Below are 7,980 nucleotides of genomic sequence, written 5' to 3'. Positions count from 1 at the left end.
CCCTGGGATACCCAGGCACGGGAGGAGGAAGTCAGTGCCCCTTTCCACCTCTCTCCTGCTCCATCTCCCAGCCCAGCACGGCCCCTGGCTGCAGGACAACCCTGCTACCAATAACGTCCTTCTGGGGATGCACTGGGGGAATCTCCTTCCCCTTCCCTCTGGCATGGAGGCAAATCCCATTCTCTCCTTGTACTTCCTCCACCAGACAAGGAGCTGAGAATGGAGACCATGGAGGAAAAATCTCCATGGCAGAACTTCATAGAAAAAGCCATTTTGAGTGACTCCACAGCGCAGAATTCCAATGGGGAGGAAAATCCTGAGAGATCCCACAGGAAGAGGGACTCCGAAGTCAGCCCAGGGTGCTCTGAGGAGGAAAGACCCACCCTGTGCCAGGAAGGTGGAGAGAGCTTCAGCCAGAGCTCGGAGCTAGTGGTCCATGAGCAGCTTCATGATGGGGAGAATGCTACTACTGCTTGGAGCGTGGGAAGAACTTCCGGCAGAGCAGCACCCTGATCCAGCAACAGATGATCCACACCCGGGAAGGGCCCTATGAGTGTGGGGAATGTGGGAAGGGCTTCAGCTGCAGCTCCACCCTTGTGACCCAGCAACGCATCCACACTGGGGAAAGGCCCTATGAATGCCCCCAGTGTCAGAAGAGGTTTCAGACCAGCTCTGATCTCCTCCTGCACCAGCAGATTCACTCAGATGAGAGGCCCTTCCACTGCCCTGACTGTGAGAAGGGCTTCAAGCACAAATCCCACCTCATCAGGCACTGGCGCAGCCATACCGGGGAGAATCCCTACAAGTGTGGGGAATGTGGGATGAGCTTTTGCCAGAGCTCCAACCTGACATGCCACCAGAGGACCCACACCTTGGAACGGCCCTATGAGTGTGGGGAATGTGGAAAGAGCTTCAAGAAGTCCCACTTGATCCACCACCAGAGGGTCCACACTGGGCAAAGGCCCTACAAGTGCCCCGAGAGTCAGAAGAGGTTTCAGACCAGGTCCCATCTCCTCCACCACCAGCAGAATCACAGAGAGGAGAGGCCCTTCCGCTGCCCTGACTGCGGGAAGGGCTTCAAGCACAACTCTCACCTCATCACCCACCGGCGCATCCACACTGGGGAGAGGCCCTACGAGTGTCCCCAGTGTGGGAAGAGCTTCTCCATGAGCTCTCATTTGACCAGACACCAACGGAATCACCAGTAAGGGAAGCCCTGCAAATGCCCTGATTGCAGGAAAATCCTCGTGCACTGCCCTAGCTTCATTACCCATGGAAGGATCCATGCTGGGCAGAGCCCTGGTGATCCACATTCCCAGTGATCTGCGCTGGGAAGACACCTGGCTGGTTATCCTTTTAGTTTGGCCCCAATTTCCTCTTGATTCCTTGTTATCACTTAAAAACACCTGAAATACGACTACAATCAAAGAAATTGATCAAATATGTCAATCCATCACTCAACAGTTACTTGAGCAGGAATTTATGGTTTTGGGACATATTCTGGAAGATTTCTGCGTTCTTGGGGGATTTCAGGAAGTGTTCTCCATATCTTTGTACTCCAAAAGTCAAGATGGATTGATCTGTCACCTCAAAATGACTCAGTCCCACTGAAAACACCTCAATCTTACCCTCAAGGGGCTCAATCCCACCTCAAACTGGCTTGTTCCAACAGCAAAAGAACTCAGTCCCATGACAAAATTACTCAATTCCTCAGCCTCCAGGGTGAGATGGGGTCGGAAGGAGACTGGGAGAAGTAGGATCCAAATTTGGGGTATGGAATCAGGATTGTGTAGATCTGGGTGTGTGGCATGTATTTTGATAGTAAATAAAACTTTCAGAACTATTGATTTCTGTCCCATTCATTTTCCATCAGTTTCGCTTTGTTTTTCAGAGTGCCACCTTGTCAGCTGATTGTGTTTGTGCCCTCCTTTCTGTCCTGCCTCTCTTTGCCTGCCTTATTTCTCTCTCAGTGTCTCCCTTGACCCAGGGCAGCCCACACCAAAGATCCTGCCCTGATTTAATTCCCAATCCCTGAGCTACAACAACCATGGGTGAAGTTATGAAGGCTGGCAGTGAAATGTCACTCTAAGATCTTGCTCCACTTGGCTTTTGGCTCCTTCTTGAGAGCTTTGCCTTCCAGGGCAGGAACATCTTTTGCTGGCTGGGAACTGCAATTCCAGCCCCTGGGAGTGTGTGCCATGGATCCCAGAGGGGCATTCCCGAGGCTCCCAGGGTGCTGCTCCTGCCATGCCTCCCAAGGAGCTGTGCAGGGCCAGGGGACAAGGTCCAACAGCTCTGTTGGTTCTGCAGTGCCACAAGGACCCCTGGGTCCATGAGTTTCTCTACTGCCAACAGCGGTTCCTTGGTTCCCATGATGCCCTGCTGCTGTGTCACCATGGATATTTGGTGCCATGAAGTTCGTCAGTGTCACAATGGCCTCCCTCACTCCATGAGCTTCCACAGTGGCACAATGGACTCCTTGGATGGGCAGTCTCACCATGGACCATTGGCTCCATGCAGCCCCGCTGGGTCACCATGGACTCCTTGGCTCCATGAGGTCCTGGGGGTGTCTCCATGGATCCACAGTGTCACAATGGACAACTGGATCCATGTGGCACTGCTGTGTCACCATGGCCCCTTGGTTCCATGGGACCCCAGGATCACAATTGACTCCTTGCTTCCAAGTCACCCCCTCAGTGCCAAAATGGCCCCCTCATTCCATGAGGAACAACAGAAGTTTTGTAGAAACATTGAGCAAATCCTGCTTAACACAGCTGGGAACATCTGTTTGCATTCAAGAGAGAGGTTAAAGGTGAGGACAGCACCAGCAGCTTCCATCTGCAACAGAGTCAAGGCAAAGGACAGGGACAGAGAATTCAGCTGCAAGACACAGAGAATTCTGCTTCCAGAGATCATTTCTGCTCACACTGTCCCTTGGAGAAAGGTGACACCATTCCAGGCAGCCTGGACTGAGCAGGTGGTTCTTGAGAGGGGTTTGTTGTTCAGGAAACCTGCTCAGGCTTTTCCATTCCATCCTTCCCAACAGGAAAACTTTTCCTGTGCCTGTGTGCAGGCAGAGCCCTGAGGAGAGCAGGTGGGACATGGTGCAATGGGCTGGGACATGGAGCTGCAGAGCTCAGGGGACATGGATCTGCTGGAGGGCACAGGGATGTCAGTGCCAGGTGGGCCATGTCAGACATGGTGAGGCTGGGGGTGAGGAGCAGCTTGTCCAAACAGGGTCAGCCCTCAAGGGGCTTATTCTTCTCTGTGCCCAGACCTCCTAAGGAGACATTCAGCATTAGGATAACCTGGGGAATGCTTCTATCAGGTCTTCTCTGATCTGGAAAATAATAAAATACTCACTGGATTAATAAAATGTCATGAGGTGTACTTTGAAACCTTCCTCCTTAACAAAACTACAAAGTGACTCTAATCAGCTGCACAAGCCCTGGAGTCTTGAAGACCACTGAAGGTCCGAGGGCTTTCTCTATTTTATTGAGACCCATAGTGATTTAGGGGCTGAGTCCAGGACCCTCAGGCACTGAGAGAAGGTTGAAGAAGATGCCCAAGGAGTCAGAAGCAAAACTCCAAGTCCCCTGGAGCATCACTGGGCCCCACTGACGGCAGGGAGTGCCAAAGGCTCCCCAGGGACTGCTGAGAGCAGATCCTTGAGGCCAGGATTGCCAAGGGCTCTGAGCAGGGAACTGCAATGCTGAGCAAGGCCTGGGCTGGCTGGGGGAAGCAGAAAGGCCAAGGCCTGAGCCCAGCCTGGACCAGCAGGGCCTGTCCCTCACGGGTGGCTCAGGGCTGTTTGTGGGCCAGGGGGATGTGAGGGGCAGCAAGGACAAATGTCATAAACCTGTGTGTGCTGCAGATCCTCATGGAACCAAGGGGCCAGTGGGACACTGTGGGACCTCATGGGAACAAGAGACCATTGTGAGCCTGCGGGGCTGGAACACCCAGAACACTGAAATGCTGGGAGTAACCAAAGCTTCCTTTCCTTGAGTTTGGTGCACAGGAGAAACACCAACCAGATATTGCCAACATGGCCAGATGCAAAGAATATTCTTGCTAGGAAGGGACCCACAAGGATCATCAAGTCCACCTCCTAAGTGAATGGCCCACACAGGGATTGAACCCACAACCTCAGTGATACCAGCACCATGCTCTAACCAACTGAGCTAAGAGGTCAAAATGACAAAAAATTTTACTGGCAAAATACATACAATCAAGGGATTTGGGCAAAGCACTTAATAAAACATCCACTTCAACACAAAATTCTTATCATAGCATTACCTTCATTAACCTAGCCCATTTAACTCAAAAACCTTTAACCCTTAAAATGTTAAGTGATCCAAAAATGTTCTAGGTAAGTAGGTTAGAAGGAGAAGAAATAGAGAACACCAGAAAGACAGAAGATCTATAGAAAGACACACACATAGGTACCAACTGCTGGGGTTCCAGCACCGCTAACAGAGGAACCCCAGGAGAAGGCAGGATCCAGACCCTGGGCTGGTCTCGTGCTCTGGCTTTTAACCCCCTGGGCCTTCATGGTCCCACCCCTGGTGTGGGACTGCCAGTTGCTTGCCCAATCAGAGTCAGGGTAGCACCAGCTTCTGGTGTGTGATTGAGTGGCATCTCAGCCAATCAGAGCTGGGTTAGCACAGCCCCCTGCTGTGTGATTGACAGCTCTGCCAGGCCAGGACTGGGGGCAGGGCTCTGTCCAACCACAAACCAAGGCCTGACCCGGCCCTGGCCCTACTCGGGCATTCTGAGCATCCCAAGGTGTCTCGGGACATCGATCTCATCCAGCCTCTGACAGTGACCACAGTGACACTACAGAACCTCATGGAGCCATGGGTCAGTTGTGACAATGTGGGTCCAAGGACACCATGGTGACACTACAGAACCTCTTGGAACCAAGGGTCCATGGTGACACTGTGGTTCCTCATGGAATCATGGGGACCAATGTGAAACTCAGGAGCCCCAAGGAACCAAGGGTTCATGGTGACCTTGTGCAGCCTGGAGTGCCACGGAGAAGCCACTGTGACACAGCGAGGGCACATGGAGCCAAGGGGCCATGGTGACCAATCAGGGCTTTGTGGAACCATGAAGCCATTGTGACATTACAAGGCTTCGTGGGAGCACGGGGCCATTGTGACACTACAGAAGCAAGGAAAACATTGTGACACTCCAGGGCCTTGTGGAACCAAGGAGAGCATTGTGACACTGTGGGGTCCCATGAAACCCAGGGAACAGGTCTGGCTGGTTGGGCCTCCTGGGGACCCCCTGACAGGTTCAGGTGACCTTGGCATGTCGAGGTCTTCTTCCTGTCTGCCCCTGAAGCCCTGGGGCTCTGGGCTTTCCTTCCTATGGCAGAGAACTGTCCTTCTCCTCTACTGGTTGCCTCTCATCTGCCTTTGAAACACTGAGGCCATGTGCTTTTCTTTCTTAGGGGAAAAAACCATCAACCTCGACCACGCACACATGGCCAAAATTGGGCATCTGCCTCCAGAATTCCCTACATGCAAGGATAGCTCCCAGACAAAAGCTGCCAGGACTGACAAGTCTGGTTAACCTTGGCTTCCTGAGGGCTGGCACTTATCTGCCTTTGAAACACTGTGGCTCTGTGCTTTCCTTCCTAGGGAAAAGAACCATCCTTTTTATCTGCACAAAAATGGCCCATGATGGGGTTCCACCTCCCAAATTCTCTATATCCAAGGGTTGATTTCAGACAAATGCTACCAGAACAGAGAGGTCTGGCTTGCCTAGGCCTCTGACGGCCGCCTTTCATCTGCCTCTGAAACACCACCGGTGTTCTGTGCTTTCCTTCCTATGGAAAAGAACCATCCTTCTCCTCCAGTGTCCATGTCTAAAATTGGGATTCCACGTCTGAAATTCTGAATATCCAAGGGTTGCTCCCAGGCAAAATCTACCAGTACTGTCAAGGCTGGCTGGCCTTGGCCTCTGGTGGCTGCCCCTGCAACCCTGGGGCAGGGTTCTTTCCTTTCCATGGAGATCCCTGGGACACTGTGGGATGGATCATGGAACAAAGGGGATCATTGTGGCACCAGTGGAGCCCATGGAACCAAGGGGATCATTGTGGCACCACTGGAGCCCATGGAACCAAGGGGATCATTGTGGTGCCAGTGGAGCCCATGGAACCAAGGGGATCATTGTGGCACCACTGGAGCCCATGGAACCAAGGGGCCAAGTTGACACAGTGGCGCTTCATGGAACCCAGAGACCATTATGACTCTGTGGGGCCTGATGGAACCATGGAGACCACTGTGACCCTTCAGGGCCTTGTGTCACCAAGGGGGCATTATGACACCTCTGGGCCTCCTGGAAGCAAGGGAACATTGGGACACTGTGGGGCCCCATGGAACCGAGGGAATATGGAGTAGGTCTGGCTGCAAGTACTGAGACCAGCTGGGGTCATGGAACCATCTGCAGGTCCCAGGTGAGATATTAACTCTTTCAGTGCTTCCATCCTCCCTCAAGTGAGAGAAAAGGACAAAGTTCAGGCACATAGAGGAACAACATGGAGACTCCGAGGGCAGCAAAGAGGAAGTTGAGTCCCAGATGGGAGGGATGAGGAGATGTCCTGATCTTGGGGCTGAAATCCTCTTGTAAAGCTACGGAGAAGGATGTAATTGATACATCAGACTCTCTTTTTCCCTGTATCGCATTGAAAAGTATGGGGACACGACTTGTTCAGCAAAGGCCTCCATGCTAAAGTAAGCAAATGTTGAAGTAACTGTGATCCTATGAGAAGTTAAAACATTGAAAAGGGAAAAAGTGATGAGATCCTGTGCCTTCACAGGGAGAAGAAAAAGATCTCTGCTCTCAGAGATGAAGATGATTTCAGAAACAGATGTAGAAAACCTTTGCTCTTAAACAGCTCATCTTTAAACTAATACCCCATAAGTTGACATGGCCCATAAACACAACTGTAAAAGAGCTTTGAAAATCTGGGAGGGATGTCAGAATTGCAGATTTTTCTGGGCAGTTGCTATTCATGGAAATTGAGAGCCACAAGAGAAGTGTTTCTTATGAAGAACTCTCGATAGCATGAAAGAGAGACTCCTCTCCCTAAGTGAACTCAAGAAAGACTATTCTAGTTGGGGTAAACTCACTGGAAATTCTAGGTTTGTCTCTTCATATTGTCAGTAAGAAAAAAAAGGTTGTAGGGAGAGGAGAAGTGTTCTGAAAGTTTTGTTCTTATTACTCTTTCTTTTAGTTGCTATTAATGAACTTTTCCTTATACCCTGTTAAAGTTTTGAGCCTGCTTTGCCGTTCTCCTAATCTTATCACAAAGGAAGAAATGAGCAAGTATATTCTAGTGAGTGCACTAGTAAATAGCCAATACTGAACCCACTAAAATAATTACTGCATTCTCCAAGACATCTCAAACTGGTGAACCAAAACCACTACAGAAACATTTCTGATGAACTGCACTAGAGCAGAGGGAAATCAAGGTATAGCCATGATTTGTCAGGCTTGATCCCTATGAGCCCAGTGGTGAATTTGGAGCTGAGCCCTGAAAACTCAGGGCCTGAGAGGAGATTGAACAAACCTTTCCAAAATTCAACGTCACAAGAAAACCCCAAAGTGTCTCGAGGCATCAATGGGTCCCACAGAGGTCCATCCTAAACACAGGCTCGTCATGGACTCCTTGGAGGAGAGAATTGGAGGCCAGGATTGCACAAAAAACTCTAGGAGATTCAGTGTGGAAAGGAAAATCCAGAGTACCTTAAAAACCTTGAGTATCGCAAGACATTAATGATTCCCACTGAATGTCAGTACAAAACTCTCAAGGGACTCGTTAAAGCAGGTAACTGGGGCCATGATTGCACAAACCTCTCACAGAGTCTGTATCAAAAAAGAAACACCAAGTACTTTAAAATAACTGAAGTACCTTGAATTAGTAATGAGACCCATTGAGTGCTGTTACTGACAAAGCCTCTCCAGGGACTA

The 7,980-nt window shown here is 50.6% G+C and overlaps 1 pseudogene; it reads left to right on the top strand.

Annotated features, from left to right (window-relative positions):
* Positions 1–228: 228 nt before the first annotated feature.
* On the top strand, positions 229–1,208 carry LOC135461125 (zinc finger protein 239-like; annotated as a pseudogene).
* Positions 1,209–7,980: the final 6,772 nt, after the last annotated feature.

Source organism: Zonotrichia leucophrys, unplaced genomic scaffold (genome assembly GCF_028769735.1).
Source record: "Zonotrichia leucophrys gambelii isolate GWCS_2022_RI unplaced genomic scaffold, RI_Zleu_2.0 Scaffold_178_96999, whole genome shotgun sequence".
Classification (NCBI taxonomy): Eukaryota; Metazoa; Chordata; class Aves; order Passeriformes; family Passerellidae; genus Zonotrichia; species Zonotrichia leucophrys.
The sequence above is the reverse complement of the archived record's forward strand: the minus strand, read 5'-3'. Positions and strand labels throughout refer to the sequence as shown.